Source organism: Melospiza georgiana, chromosome 4 (genome assembly GCF_028018845.1).
Source record: "Melospiza georgiana isolate bMelGeo1 chromosome 4, bMelGeo1.pri, whole genome shotgun sequence".
NCBI classification, from domain to species: Eukaryota; Metazoa; Chordata; class Aves; order Passeriformes; family Passerellidae; genus Melospiza; species Melospiza georgiana.
This window is the reverse complement of record NC_080433.1, coordinates 7,143,920-7,158,355: the sequence shown is the minus strand read 5'-3', so window position 1 is coordinate 7,158,355 and position 14,436 is coordinate 7,143,920.

Below are 14,436 nucleotides of genomic sequence, written 5' to 3'. Positions count from 1 at the left end.
TAAAAGGTTAAGCTCTGCTTCTATGGAAACAACACACAGGAAGGACAAACCAATACTCACAGGTTGGAGTAGCTGCAAAGATATATGCTTGGTAATTCATTATCACACCCTCATCAAATGTTTAGCCTTAGAAAATACTTCCTGCAAAAACATGTTCCTGGTAATCTTCCATCAATTCCAAGGAGCCAGTGAAGTGAAGTGAAGCAGCAGCTCACCACACCTTTTTGGCTTTATACAGGAAGCACTGGTGGTAAAAGTCCCAAGGAGAGCTTCCCTCACATTTCAGGGGCTGCCCGGATCGGCTGGAGCCTGGCACAGATCCTGTGTGCTGTGACAGGAGCCAGTGCAGGCTCTCCCCTCTGGGGGGTGCTGGAAGAGCATCTCGGTCACAGATCACACAATGGTTTAGGTTGGAGGGGACCTCGAAAGCTCCAACCCCTGCCATGGGCAGGAGCATCTTGCACAAGATGAGGTTGGCCAAAGCCCCGTCCAAGCTGGTCCTGAACACTCCAGGGATGGAGCATCCACAGCTTCTCTGGGCAACCTGTCACAGAGCCTCACTGTAAACCAGTCTCATTGTAATATTGTTTTTCTTAATAGCTAATCTAAATCTAACCCTCTTTTAGTTTAAAACTGCTGCCCCCTGTCCTGTCCCTACAGGCTCTAGTAAAAAGTCCCTCTCTATTTTTCTTACAAGCCCCCTTTAAGTACTGAAATGCCACTCTAAGGTTTCCTTCTCTCTGGGCCGAGCCCCTGAGCTCTGTTCTCCCTTCTCTGGACCTGCTCCAGCACCTCAATGTCTTTGTTGTAGTGGGGAACTCAAAAGTGTCCTCAGGATTCAAGGTGTGGCCTTACCAGTGCCAAGTTCAGGGGGGACAATCATTCTTGGTCCTGCTGATGCAGGCCAGGATGTTAAAGCATGGCTTTGTTTGGCTTGTGTTTTAAAAAACAGGGACCAGCTTAATACACTGTTCTTGCAACATTTAAGTGGAGCACCTTAATTGAGTCTAAGGTACAATTCTGAGCAAGAAATGTTCCTGTGTACTGTGATGTGCATGGCACTATTCTCATCTGTGCTGCAGAGCCACCAGCATGTGCTGCTGCCAGCTGCAGGCTCACCTGCTGGAACAGCTTTGGGATGGAGCAGGTGACTCTGGCAGCAGCCACACCTGAGCTTCAGCCACGCTCCTGCTTCTTGCTGGGCCTGTCAGCCAGTGCATCCCTCTGCCCTGGGTACAGGACTCTGGAGATTAATGCTTTGGGTGAAAAACATCCTTCTGAAGCTGAAGAGGAAAAAGGATATCCTCCTGGTAACATGAAAGGAAACTGAAGCCTGGGCTTTATAAAAAATGCATTAATTGTGAGACAAGAAGAAAGTCATCTCAAGTGCCTGTGACATGTTGGTTTAGAAACGGCTGGCTGAGTCTTTCAGGGGAAACACAGTGTGTCACATCAGAGGGGTTTGGGGATGGGGGGTCCTGATGCAGCCACCCCTCCTCTAGAGAAGCCTTCTCCCCAAAAAGCCTCCCCTCTGCTGAGGCCTTGCTGGGGAGTGCATTTCTCCTTCTCTGGGGAAAGGGAGGGGGCACAGTCCTAGAAAAAACCCATGGGGCCACGTCCTCTTAGAGAAACAGATGCTGCCAGCATTTTGCGAGACTTTTCAAAAATAACCCCCTTGTGCATGTTCTCCCCCAAACCTAAAGCAGCAAAATGCCTCGTAGGAGCTGCTGAGATAGCTCTTCTCCCTCCACTGGCTCTCCCACTGCTTGAGCATCCCCACACTGGCCTGGGGTAAGCACCTGCACTCCGTCCTGCCACGCTGTCATCGCAGAGAGGCACGAGAGGAATTTGTACAAGTAGGTCAGGTATGATTTCTCATCCGCCGACTGCTAATAAAAGCCACTGATGTGAAACCTATAACATTATGAGTATAAATAATTTAGCTCCAGTGTGTAAACATCAATTCTGGGTTTTAAAAAACTCAAAAGAATTCCATCAGCTTTTTCTATCCCCTCCATGCACATGTTGTTACACCCAGCTGATAACAAGGGCAGTAACTTCATGTTAAAGTGTTCACAACACCACCCTTGCCCCTGGAGCTACCAACAAGCACGGGGTGAAGAGCTTCATCCACCTCTGCCCAGCAAGGGACAGGTGAGAGTACCATGGTGGCCCATGGCTCCTGCTAGGGCCTGGCCACAGGGCCAGCCTGGACTGGCAACAATCACCATGGGCAGAGATGTCCCCAGGCTGTGTCCATCACCAGCACACCCAGGAGAAGTGTCATTTTCAGGTTGGGGTGGATGGAAAAGGCCACCCCACATAGTTCTGCCATCCACTGACCCTCAGGTGGCCTGCAGGGTCTTTCCTGCCCCAGGGTGGTTCAGCAAATCATACAGACTGCATGTGCATTCCAGCAAAGGAAATCATCCAGGAGACCTTAAAAATCCTCATTGGCAGCAATGCTCCCACACCACAGGATCCCTGCCCTGCTTTTGCCCCATGCCCAGCACTGCCCTGGAGACATCAGGTGAAAGGGGTGCCAGCTAGAGAAGGGTGAGGGGGGCATTTGTGTGTCAGGACAGTGTGAGCCCGTGCCAGCTCCCCAAGGGGTCACTGGCAAGTTAGCAGGGATGGATCTGGACCGGAACCAGCATGTGGCTACTGCCATTACCACAGCTTAGAGAAAGCAAAGATTAATGTAATCATTTAATCCCGAGAGATTTCAGCATTCACCGACTGTATCTCATGTCTCCATTCATCATTGCACAGGGGATGTGTGTAAACTGCTCTGCTCTTAGGTGGACCTCTGCTCCCCCCTGATTTCCCTTCTCCTGAGTTCCTCACAGGCCCTCAGTGCCCAGCTCTCCCCACTGCCACATCCCTGCCTCACTTTTTGGCTGGTGAGAATGGTGACATCATCCACCCTTTGTTTTCTTGACTCTTTCCTGGTGATGGCTCCGTCCTCAAAACTGACAGACCTCCACCTCACTGGCCTGATGCTGGCAGCACCAGTGGGGTATCCCCTTCCTGCATCTCCATCCACCCTTCATGTACTGCCCTGATGCTGTAAGGAGAGCCAAGACTGGGCTGGACACCCTGCAGGGAATGGGGTTTGCCTCAGGGTTAGAAGGAACCTTTGTCTGCATTAAATCTGCCCAACCACCACGGTCTGGCTGGACAACAGAACAGCATCAATGACAGCCAGTGACTCACTGTGGATTTGTCCTTTCTGTCCCTCTGGCCCAGGGCACCACAGATGTGATCTGTCCCATCCTGCCTGGGGGTCCTGCTGCCTTCACTCCTTCCCCCAGGACTAAAGCACAGGCAGAGGCTCCTGAGCAGCCCAAGGCCACCTGGCACAGCCAGGTGCTGCTGCCAGCCCCAAGGAATAGCAGTGGATGTGCTGCATCCCACAGAGATGGAGTGCTGCTCTGAGACCTCCACTTCCTAGAGCCTCTGCTCACCAGGGCATCATGTTCCCAGCTCCATCTCCTGGACAGCACAGAGTGCCAAACCCCAGTGCATTAACATAGATTTTACATTTAACATTCAGCACAAATGGGCTCCCACATGGCTCCTCTGCTGCCTTTCACTGAGCATGGTGCATCAGCTCCCAACTCTCATTTAAAGTCCCTTTGGGGAGGGCAGTGGAGATTCCTGCCTCATGCAGGCCCCCAGCACCCATTCCAGTGGGATGGTGTTGTTATTATAGTGCAAGAGTTCTATTGTCATTACATTGCAAGGGTTCCATATTGCTAGAGTTTTGTACCTCCTGGATGTTTCTTGTTGGCAGCTCCTCTAGGCACTGACTCTTCCTTGTCCTCACAGCAGCCAACTGACTCCAGTTCCCACCAATCCACTCCTTCATAACAGTTTTCTTTTTGGCTACAGCTGTGGCCTGTTAACATCAGGCCTGCTCCTAATCCTTAATAACTAACCCAGCTGCAACTCTTTAGGGGGCAAGATTACTTTCTATACCACCTTTATTTGCTTATGGTCTATCCCCCTACATGGTGTCCCTGGGAATTGCCCTGACCCAGATGCCAGACCTTGCACTCAGCCCTGTTGAACCTCATGAGGTTCACACAGACCCACTCCTCAAGCCAGTGCAAGTCCCTCTGAAGGCATCCCTTCCCTCCAGCACATCAGCAGCACCACTCAGCCTCGTGTCACCTGCAAACCTGCTGAGGGTGCTCTAGAAACCACTGCCTGTGTTGCTGATGACAATATGAAATAGTTTTGGTACAAAACCTTAAGGAACACCTCTCCTTACTGGTTTCCATGTGAACATGAAATGTTTGACAACTCTTTGGCGATGACCATCCATCCAGTCCCATATCCACCAAACAGCCCCTCCATCAAACTCATACCTCTCCATCTCGAGGCCAAAGTGATGGGAACGACCATATCAGAAGCCTTACAGAGCCCTAAACCCCATTGCTGTGGTTGTAGGTCATACAGGATCTAACACCGTTTGAGGATTAATCAGCTGGCAGCCTGTCTCACCCTGTGATGGAATCAGGCACTCCCATCCACTGAAACACCTCTGTGCTGGATCTAGGGGTGCTGTGGGGCTGAGACCTCTCCTGAGCGGGCAAATCAGGTGCTGCAGATTCACACAGGATGCTGGCACAGCAACACCCCTGAGAGGCTCTGACCCAGCAAACCCCACCTTGGCACACAGAGCCAGGGCTCAGAGGCTCTGTGTTGGGGTGTGCAAACCCTCTCTGCTCCATGCTGCAAGTTTTGGTCCTTGAAACCATGAGGCAGAAACAACACTGCTGGGCCGACCTTGAGCAGCTCTGCCATGCTCTCCATCCTGCTCCGAGGGGGGAGGTGAACCCCCCACCCCACACAGGAGCCCCTCAGCTTTGGTGGGCACAGAGCCCTCAGTGAGTGCCAAGGTTAATGCACAGCAGTGCTGCCCGGGGAGGGTTCACTGCGAGCCCCAGAGCTCTTCCTCCAGAAACAAATTGCTCTTCAACTATTGCCACCTTGTGGCGTCTGTGACCCGCTGCTTGTTCCTTTTATCTGCTAATGGTGTTGGTGAGAAGAAGCAGTGTACACAGGCAATTTTAAAATGAAATGTAAATGAATCAGAAATGCCTACGGAGGAGCCATTAGCATAAATCCAATCAAAGGGCTTTGTTTAACTTGTTAAAAATGACTAAATATTTAGTGAGTGTGGGTGGGTGAGGTAATTCTTGCTCACACTTGGGAAGTTTTAGAAGCAAAACTAATGCTGATATCCTAAATGGCTGAACTTATAAGCAATTTTCTACCCTGAACTGTGTCTCCTCAGTCTATAACTCACTGGAATATTGTCCCCTGTTCAAGATCACCTCTAAAATATTATCACAGAATGTGCTGAGTTGGAAGGGACCCACAAGGATCATCAGTCCAGTTTCTTGCCCTGCACAGGACACCCTGAGAGTCACACCCCGTGCCTCAGAGCATTGTCCAAACACTTCTTGAACTCTGCAAGGCTCAGTGCTGTGACCACTGCCCTGGGGAGCCTGTTCAAACACCCTCTGTGTGCAGAACCTTTTTCTATTATCTGACCTAAACCTCCCCTTACACAACTGCAGGCCATTCCCTCCAGTGCTGTCACTGTCACCACAGAGAAGAGTTCAAGGCCTGCCCCTCCTCTTCCCCTCATGAGGATGTTGAAGAGCACAATGAGGCCTCCCCTCAGTCTCACCTTTCTCCAGGCTGAACAAACCAAGTGACCTCAGCCCCTACCCACAGCTTCCCCCTCCACACCCTTCACCATCATTGTGGCCTTTTCTATGCACACTCTTTAAGAGTTTAACATCTTTCTCATATTGTGGTGCCCATAACTGCTCACAGTATTTGCTTCTAGGAGTGGTTGACTCACTCAATGAGATATCTGGTCTCATCTCCTGGGAGTGGGAATTCCCTTGGAGCAAACCTTGCCCATCCCTGTCATGCCAATGGTCCCATCCAGGTGGGATGCTGAGGGTGCAGTGCAAGCACCACCAGCAAAGCAGGACCACCATGACCACCTGTGTTGTGCACCACAAAAATCACCCTGGGGATGGTAGACTCAATAGAAAGGAAATATTTTCTACAATGAAATCGATTAAACACTGCAAGTGTTGCCCAGAGAGGTGGCACATGCCCCGTCCCTGGAAACATTCATGGTCAGGTTTGTTGGGGTTTAAGTTTTCAACTTCAGCCTGGTTTAGTTGAAGATGTCCCTGTTCATGGCAGGGGGTTTGGAACCAGGTGACTTCTAAAGGCGCCTTCCAACCCAAACCATTCTGTGATACTATGAACAACAGACATTCCAGTGCCTACAGATTTTATCCAAACTGGCAGGAATGGGAAGGGTTCACTCCTTTGGCCCCAGTGTTACCTGCTGAGTGTCAGGAAGCTGCTGTTTGGTGGCAGTTTCAGTGGCACCAGCAGCCAGCCCCAGCTCCCCGTTCCTCTGCTGCAATCCACCCATCCTGCTTCCACTCCTCACAATCCCACATTCACAGCAGCTTGTGCAGAGATCAAACCAACCCTAAAGTAAAGTGGGGAAACTCCAATTTTTGGAGCACACATCTACTGCCTGACCCATCGGTTACACTCTGGCAGTATGGATAGTGCTAAGGATCTTGGTCATAGAGATGCAGCTCTGCAGCTTGCATTAAATCAAAACCCGAGTTAGAAACAGCGCTCAGCCTTGGCTCTGCTGTGACTCCTTGGGCTCCGCAGGGATCTCTCAAGCTGGCACCAGACGGGGCTTGGGGCAATGCTTTGCATTTGGGAAGAGCAGCTATTTCCTGCTGCTCTGCTCTCTGGAATGGAGCCGCACCGAGCGGGTGTTAATTGCCTTTTGGAAATCAAAGCAGCGGGCACGGGGGCTCTCTGCTGGGCTTTGCTTCCCCCAGGCACTGCCCATCAGCGGCTTTGCCTCCCTGTCTGCACAGGGAAACGCCTCACCTGGAGGGATGCTCTCCCCAGGGAGCATTTGCCCCATTCCACGCTGCCCCATCCTCAGGTCCTGCAAAGGCAGATGCTGCTGTGCAGAGTTCACTTAATGCCAATGCTGGGCACAAATCCTGGGAAAACACACTCAAATCTGTCAGCGGGGAGGGGAGGAGGAGCAGTGGGATGCAGGGAATGGGAAAGAAATGGAGAAATGGGAAGATTTAATGTGTGATTGTTTCCCTCCCTGTGGGATTTTGTGGGTTTTACTTTTAAATGCTGGGGAAAAGCCCTTTAGGAGAATGTGGAGCACTTCCCACTACTGCCAGGTGCATCTGCTGAGTGCAGGGCTGCATTTGGGGGTACAGAGATATGGGGAGCCCTCACACCCTCCTCCATCCACCCCCACATCCCAGCCAGTCCCACCAGAGGGGTCTGACCTCCTGGCAGCTCCAAGGATCCAGCACTCCATTGAAACAGCCTTTGCATGCCTTGGTGCATGTAAATCAGGGGCTTTCCAGGAGTTTCCTGGAGGAGCCACTGCCTGTGGGCTCAGCAATCCTCATTCCTCCTGCTAGCCTGGACTGGGAGCAGGAGAGTTCCTGTGAGACTGTTATGGCAACACACGCACATCCAGCCCCTCAAGGAGATCAAACCACCCAGCCCCTGCTCAGGGGCTTGGCCTTGGTTTGTTTCTGCTTTTCCATGGGGAAAACACACCATGGCACAGTGGTTATCCCTGAGGAGACGAGAGGTGGCATTGGGCACACCTGGTCTCTTACAGGGCACCTCACCTGCAGCTCTGAGAGCACTCTGCTGATGTTATACCTGTTTCCCATATAAACCACTTTTCCTCATTTGCTCAAGTTTTAAGTGCCTGCCTGGCACAATTCTGGGTGGGATTCAGCTCTGTTTCAACAGTTCAGGTGTGTTTAGGGGATCATAATTACATACTCATCTAATGGATACTGCTGGGGCAGGAGAAGGGTCAGGGACAGACTTGGAGGGCTGGCTGCATGTCACCCTAGGGAGGGAAAAGGGAAGCTGGGAGCAGCAGCATCCTTCACTCCCACACCTCTGGTTTCCAGGTTTGCTGAGGCCATTTTGCTCCTTGCAACAGCCACTTGTTTCCCAGGGAGCTGTTTGTTTCCCTGCTTGTGCATCCCACCAGCCTTAGTTCAGCATCAAGAAGTGCCTGGCATCTCAAAAAGCTGTGGATGCCCCATCCCTAGAACTGTTCAAGGCCAGGTTGGCCTTTACCAATCCAATATATCTAAAGCTGTCTCTGTCCATGGCAGGGGTTTGGATTAGATGAACTTTAAAGATCCCTTCCAACTCAAACCAGACAGGGATTCTAAAACTCTATGGCTTAAACAGCACATTTGCCCTCTGCTGTGCTTTGGCAGCAGGATATTTCCCCTCTGGATTCACCTAAATTCCCACCCATCAGTACCAACCCCCCAGCTACTGCACAGGGCTGGCAGCAGAGGAAAGCAGGAAAATCCTGGATGGAGAATAAGATTCCTTGCCAGAGAAATTATCTGAAGCAGGTGGTTCCAGCTCGGAGAAACTCAATTTATATTCCCAAACGACATGCTGGGAGCTGCTCACAGCTCCATCAGCAAGCACAGCACAGGCAGGCAGATGTTTTGGCACGTGCCAGCAGCTGGAATAGGATTGCTGGCTCAGCTTGGCTGCACCCTTCACTCCAGACAGTAATTTGGGAAGTCAGTGTTGGAGGCTGTATTGGGTGGCTGCAGCTCTGGCTGGCAGAACCACACAGCCCCTTCTGAAACAAAGAGAGGGAGCAAAGCTGGGCAGGAGGAGACACTGCTGGATTATTTACAGTTCCAGCCTTGGGGAAAGCCTGGCACAGAAAAGCACTGGCTGTGCTTGGGAGCAAAGGCCATGGTGGTGGTGATGGGGTTGTGCCCCTGCCATCCCCACTGCAGGAGCAGCTCTGCCCAGGGCTCATCCCTGCCAAAGGAAGTGGGGAATGCTTGGGGATGGCTCCAGTCTGCTGGGATGTGGCTTAGGGACACGAAGCCCTGCAAAGGGAGAGGGACACAAGGAGCATTCTGTGGGCACGAGGCTTGTCCCCATGCAGGTGTTGTCAGCACAGGTGAAACTCCAGGTCTGGAGGGGGAAGGAGGAGGTTCCCACAGGGGCTGGGCAGTGGCACACTGGCAGTGTGGCAGAGGCTGAGAGGCTGCTGCCTCACCACGCCCTGTGTGCTTGTTTTATTTTCTGTGTGCTGCCCAGTAACAAAGAGCAGCTGTGCTGTGCCTGCTGCCCCAGACTGGCAGAACAAAGGGGCTCCATGAAATGCTTCCCCCACATGTGACAGGCAGGCTGGGAATACCAAATCCAATGCAGTTTTGCAGAGATTTGTGTAAATCCAAGAGGGCTTCAGCAGAAGCAGCCACTAACACTGCAAGAGGCAGTGGGAGAGCACACAGGCACAACTCAGACACAAAATGCCACCTTCCCAAACTGCCCACAAGGCTTCCCAGAGCCAGGCTTGCTTCCACCTGAGGTACAACTCAGCCTGCCCACCCTGGGGAGAGCCCTCACCACCCCAGCTCAGGGCTGGTGGCTGCTTGTACAAGCCATGTAGATGCCTGGGCAAAAAAAAACCAAATAGAAACTGAGAAGTGAACTTTCCCTTGCAGCTTTTGGGGAGGCCAAGTGCAGGAGCAAAGTATGAAATGCTGCAAAAGGGATGAGGAAGAGACAGATGCTGTGAGGGTGCCTCTTAGTAGGGAGGGTTAGAGCAGCTTTATAGCACAGTGGTGTTTAACTGCTGGTGCAAAAGCAGCCAGGAGCCCCTCTCTGGGCACACAGCAAGGGAACAAGCACCAAGAACCCAGCAGCAGCTGTGTACACACCACCCTCCCCATCCCACATCAGCAACTGATGGAAAATGGGCTCCAGGTGAGTCTAGTCAGACCCCATAGGTCACTGACAGGCAACATCACCCTGTTTGACTGCTACAGGGTGGAGCTGGCAAGGGACTGGTGCTGGAGCATCATCCAGGAGAAGAACCCCAGGAGCTCCCATGGATGCAGAACCCCAGGAACCCTGCCATGAGTGCAGAACCCCAGGAGCAGAACCCCAGGAGCTCCCATGGGTGCAGAACCCCAGGAGCCCCCATGGGTGCCCCCTCCATGGAGGATGCTCAGCTGGGTGCAGGGGATAAGTGCAGCCTGCAAAAACACAGAGGACACTGCACTTTCTTGAACTGCTGTAAACCACAGTGGGAATGTTTAAAAGAAGCTGCCAGGCAAGTGTGATTTACTTGGCTCTTGATAAAATCTCACATCAGAGACTATTAATGCACCTTATCAAAGGTTAAAGGGGCAAAGTCCCCATTTGGCAACAGAAAACAAAGACAGACAACATCTGCTCCTTGAAGCAAAATGAGCAAACACCAAGGCACAGCAGAGGTCAATACTGGCATCATTACTATTTAATACCACTTGTATATTAATGAGAGGCAGGAAAAAGAAATAAAACAAGACAAAGCAAACCAACAATAGTCCAAACTTACTTTACTTTGTCAAAACAGAGAGAGGTAGGGAAAAAAGTCATGCTGTGAGATGTGCTTTACATGAGAAATTAAATTATCACACTAAAGTTTGCCAGTGGAAGTAGTTTCATAGTTTCAGCACATTAAACATCATATTTAGCCCAAGTGGGGCTGAACCAGCTGGTCCCATTTTACCAGCAACTTCATTGTGAATTCTGAAATGAGGAAAAAAAAAAAAGACAAACACTTTCGCTGTCATTTCTTACCCTGGTTTTAATCAGCCAGTATTTCCTCATGCTCTTGTGATGCCACAGTTTCTTGGTTACAAACATTGCAGGGGAAGGCTGCATTGTTTTATTAAAAAAAAAAAAAAAAAAAGAAAAAGTTTCTGCTGACATTTAAGAAACAGAACAGGGAGAGTTCAAGCTCTGATCATTTTGTAAACACCAGAGATGCAGGACCGAGTCAGAATCCCACATGGATCAGAAATATTGCTCAGCTTTAACCCGGATGTGTACACAACACAGCACCTTGGCCAAAGAAATCTGAGCTGCTAATAAACCACACTGCAGGTCACCCATGGAAAAAAGACTGATGAAATGCAGGCCCTGCACCTGTAAAGGCTGCAGACATCTGTCATGTCCTCAAGCCAGCACAGGAGGCAGCTGCCTTTGATGAGTGATCAGGCACAGCACAGAGGGCTTCACCTTCTTTTCTTTCTCCTTTTTGCTCTTCCTAAAGTGTGTGGAGCAGTCCCTTCTCATGGCATTGGACCAAATTGCTCCAATCATGGAGTTTCTGCTGGAAGTTTTGGACACAGATGACAAAAAATGCCTTTGGGAGGGAGGGAGGGAGGGAGGAAAGGAAATGTGATCAGTTTTTAAGTCTAGAAAACCACTATTGGACTGCAGGAAAATGTTCCATGAAGCTGGTGGCTCCAGCAGTGTGGGGCCGCCCCAGGGCTGCTGCTGGATCCATCACTACTCTCTCAGGGTTTTGTTTATGATCCTGCAGGAAAAGGACACTTCCCTGTGTGCACAGGACTCCCTTCCTGATGCCCTGAGTCCCTTCCAGCAGCTGTTCCAAGCCTGGAGCCCCTAGAGAAGCAGGGGCAGGTGAGTGCTGGGGGCAGCAGCACACCTGAGGCTGCAGTGCAGGGCTGGCTCACTGCTCCTCCTGCCTTGGCTTCCTTGGCAAAGCCACTTTTGTACCCCTTGCCTGCCCACACAAAGCCTGAGCCCAGCACAGGCAGCAGGGCCTGGGGCTCACGTCCACAGGGACATGTGCAGATCCACCCAAGGATGCTCCATCACTGTCTGTGCCAAGAAATTGCTTTTAATTAATCAGGGCTTCAATTATGTGCAGTTCTCATCTCTATACCCTGGTCCTGGCTAGATTCAGCTCTACAGAGTCACATCTGTGGAGTACTAATGAGCATGAATTTCCAAGTATTCGTGTTTTCTTTCATGTTACCACCTGGAAATCTCAATTTATTTTATTTTCCCCTCTGTTAAAGAAATGTCTAGTCCTTACAGATGTGCAAAAAAAAAAAAAAAAAAAAAAAAAGAAGATATAAATATGATCCAATTCCCTCTTCCCTCCAAAAATATCAGAAAGGAAAATCATGTAAGTCAGGGTTCAAAATCAGCAAGGTTATCTCATGGTTTTCCTTACACTTCATGTTTGGGGTTTTTTTTAAATGAGGTGCTGGTTGTAGAAGTAATGGCTAAATGCTGGAGAAATGTTAGATCACAGCATCTGATTTCCAGCTCTCAAGATATTACAGGGGTTTTTTTTCAGATTGAAATCATCTCTCAAGGAACACACCGATGTGATACGAGGCCAGTGCTCAGCAAAATCAGATCGATGGCAATCAGAAGATTCCGAGATCCTCCGCCTCCTCTCCATCTGGGAGGAGGGAGAGGCACTAAAGGGTTCAAATTCCAGGTCAGGACTGCAGATGCCACGTCCTCAATTCATCTCTGCTGTCAAAACCATCAGCCAAATGCCCCACAGCTGCTCACTGAGAAACAGCTTCTGTGTGTGGAGCTCGAAATGTTTTCAGAGAGCAACATGGAGGAGCCTGAAAATCAATTAATTATACAAATATTAGTGACTTCCTAAATGTGCTCAGTGCTGGGAGCTCCCATGCACCTCTGGTCCCCTGCACCACAGTCCTGGGGCAGTACATTCTCTGGGAGATAAAGAGAGTAATTAAAATCAGGCAAGAAAAGCAACACTTTATTTTTTTTTCTCTTTCTGCTTGTTTTTAGACAAGACTTTTTCAAAGCCAGTTGCACGAAAAGCAATCTTTGAATTAACAGGCAATTACTTAATTAGGTACTTAGCTGCAAATTACATGAAGCAAAGTGCCTGTTTTATCTATTTGGAAATGTAAACTGGGCCTTGTGCTATCCCTAACACAGAAATTCCCTCCTTTCTAGAGAAAACTTGTCTTGCACATAAAGCAAGAGACTCATCTGAATCCTGATTTTAATTGCTTGGGAAAAGGGTCTTTGGAAGCACAAAATGCAGTTTCAGGGAGAAAAATGAACTGAGAAGACATTGGAAATCAGACATGTTAGATTCCAGTGATTTGTATATTAAATGCATAAGAAAAAATGGGATGCTTTGCAAATCAGTGGTGGAAAAGGGTTGAATTGAGCAGTAGTCTGTGACAATCGTGGCTGCTGGCTACTAAAACACAGCCCAGCTTCCTCGAGTTGTGCTGAACCCATCACCACCTGCTGCAAAACAGGATTACATTTTTGCTGAAGCGTGCTGAAAACCACATTCTGGGTAAAAAAGTCACCAGCTGACACACCCAGCCTCATTGCTGTGGTACCTGCAGTCTTCCATGGGCCACACACTGATCAAACCCCTTGGAGATGACACCTGAGGAAATGACACCTCTATCTCCCTGGGGCTACAGTCTTGGCTCTGCACTCAGAAAAATTTAATGTTGGCCAGATTTTGCCCATTGTCAGGTCCATTTGAACACCTCACTTTCCTTTAGCTGAACATTTTGGTGTGACATGGCTCAAATGTGACTTTTTGTCCAGTTTCTGGCCAAAATTCAGCATCAGTGGAGGACCTGGATCTGCAGGTGTCAGGTCTCCTCAGCTCTGGTTCAATTTCCCACCCAAATTGTTCCCAAACTCAAAGTTTTCATATTGAAGGAGAAGGTGTCCGAGCAAGGCAGACTTGTGCTCCTCAGGGGAAATATCAGTGTAAGGAGGGACTTCTTCACGGAAGGGATGATTAGACATTAGAACAGGTTCTCAAGGAGGTGAGGACAGGTTCCCAAGGAGGTGATGGAGTCACCATCCCTGGAGGTGTTTAAGAAAGGCCTGGATGTGGCACTCAGAGCCATGGTCGGGTTGACAAGGTGGTGTTTGGTCACAGGTTGGACTCGATCTCAGAGGTGTTTTCCAATCAATTTCTAATCAATTCTGGGATAAGGGGAAATGGCCTTACAGACAGGGGAGATTCAGATTAGATACTAAAGAAGTATTTTTCCTGTTAGGTTGCCCACACAGGCGGTGCAGTCACGGTGCCCGGAGCTGCGCTCCAGAGGTGCTGAGGCTCAGTATCCAAGGGGTTACACAGCGGCACTGCCGCCTCGCACTGCTCCATCTTAAAGGTCTCTGCCAGCCTCGATGGCTGCGGGACTGCACGAAGGGAGCGGACCCCACACATACACCGGGGCTGCCCACACGGGCCAGGCTGAGGGGCGGGGGCGTCTGTGGGGTGTGTGTGTGGCGGGGGGGGGGGGGCGGTGTCGCGACATGTCGCGCTGCAACGGCGCGCGCCCCCGCGCGGGAACGCGCGTGGGATGCGGCGTGAGGGGGAGCGGGAGGGGGCGGGAAGGCGGCAGGGAAAGGGAGGGAAAAGCAGGGAAAGGGAGGAAAAGGGGGGGGTTTAACCCCCCCGTGCCCGGCGGCGGCGGCGGCATTTTCTATTCA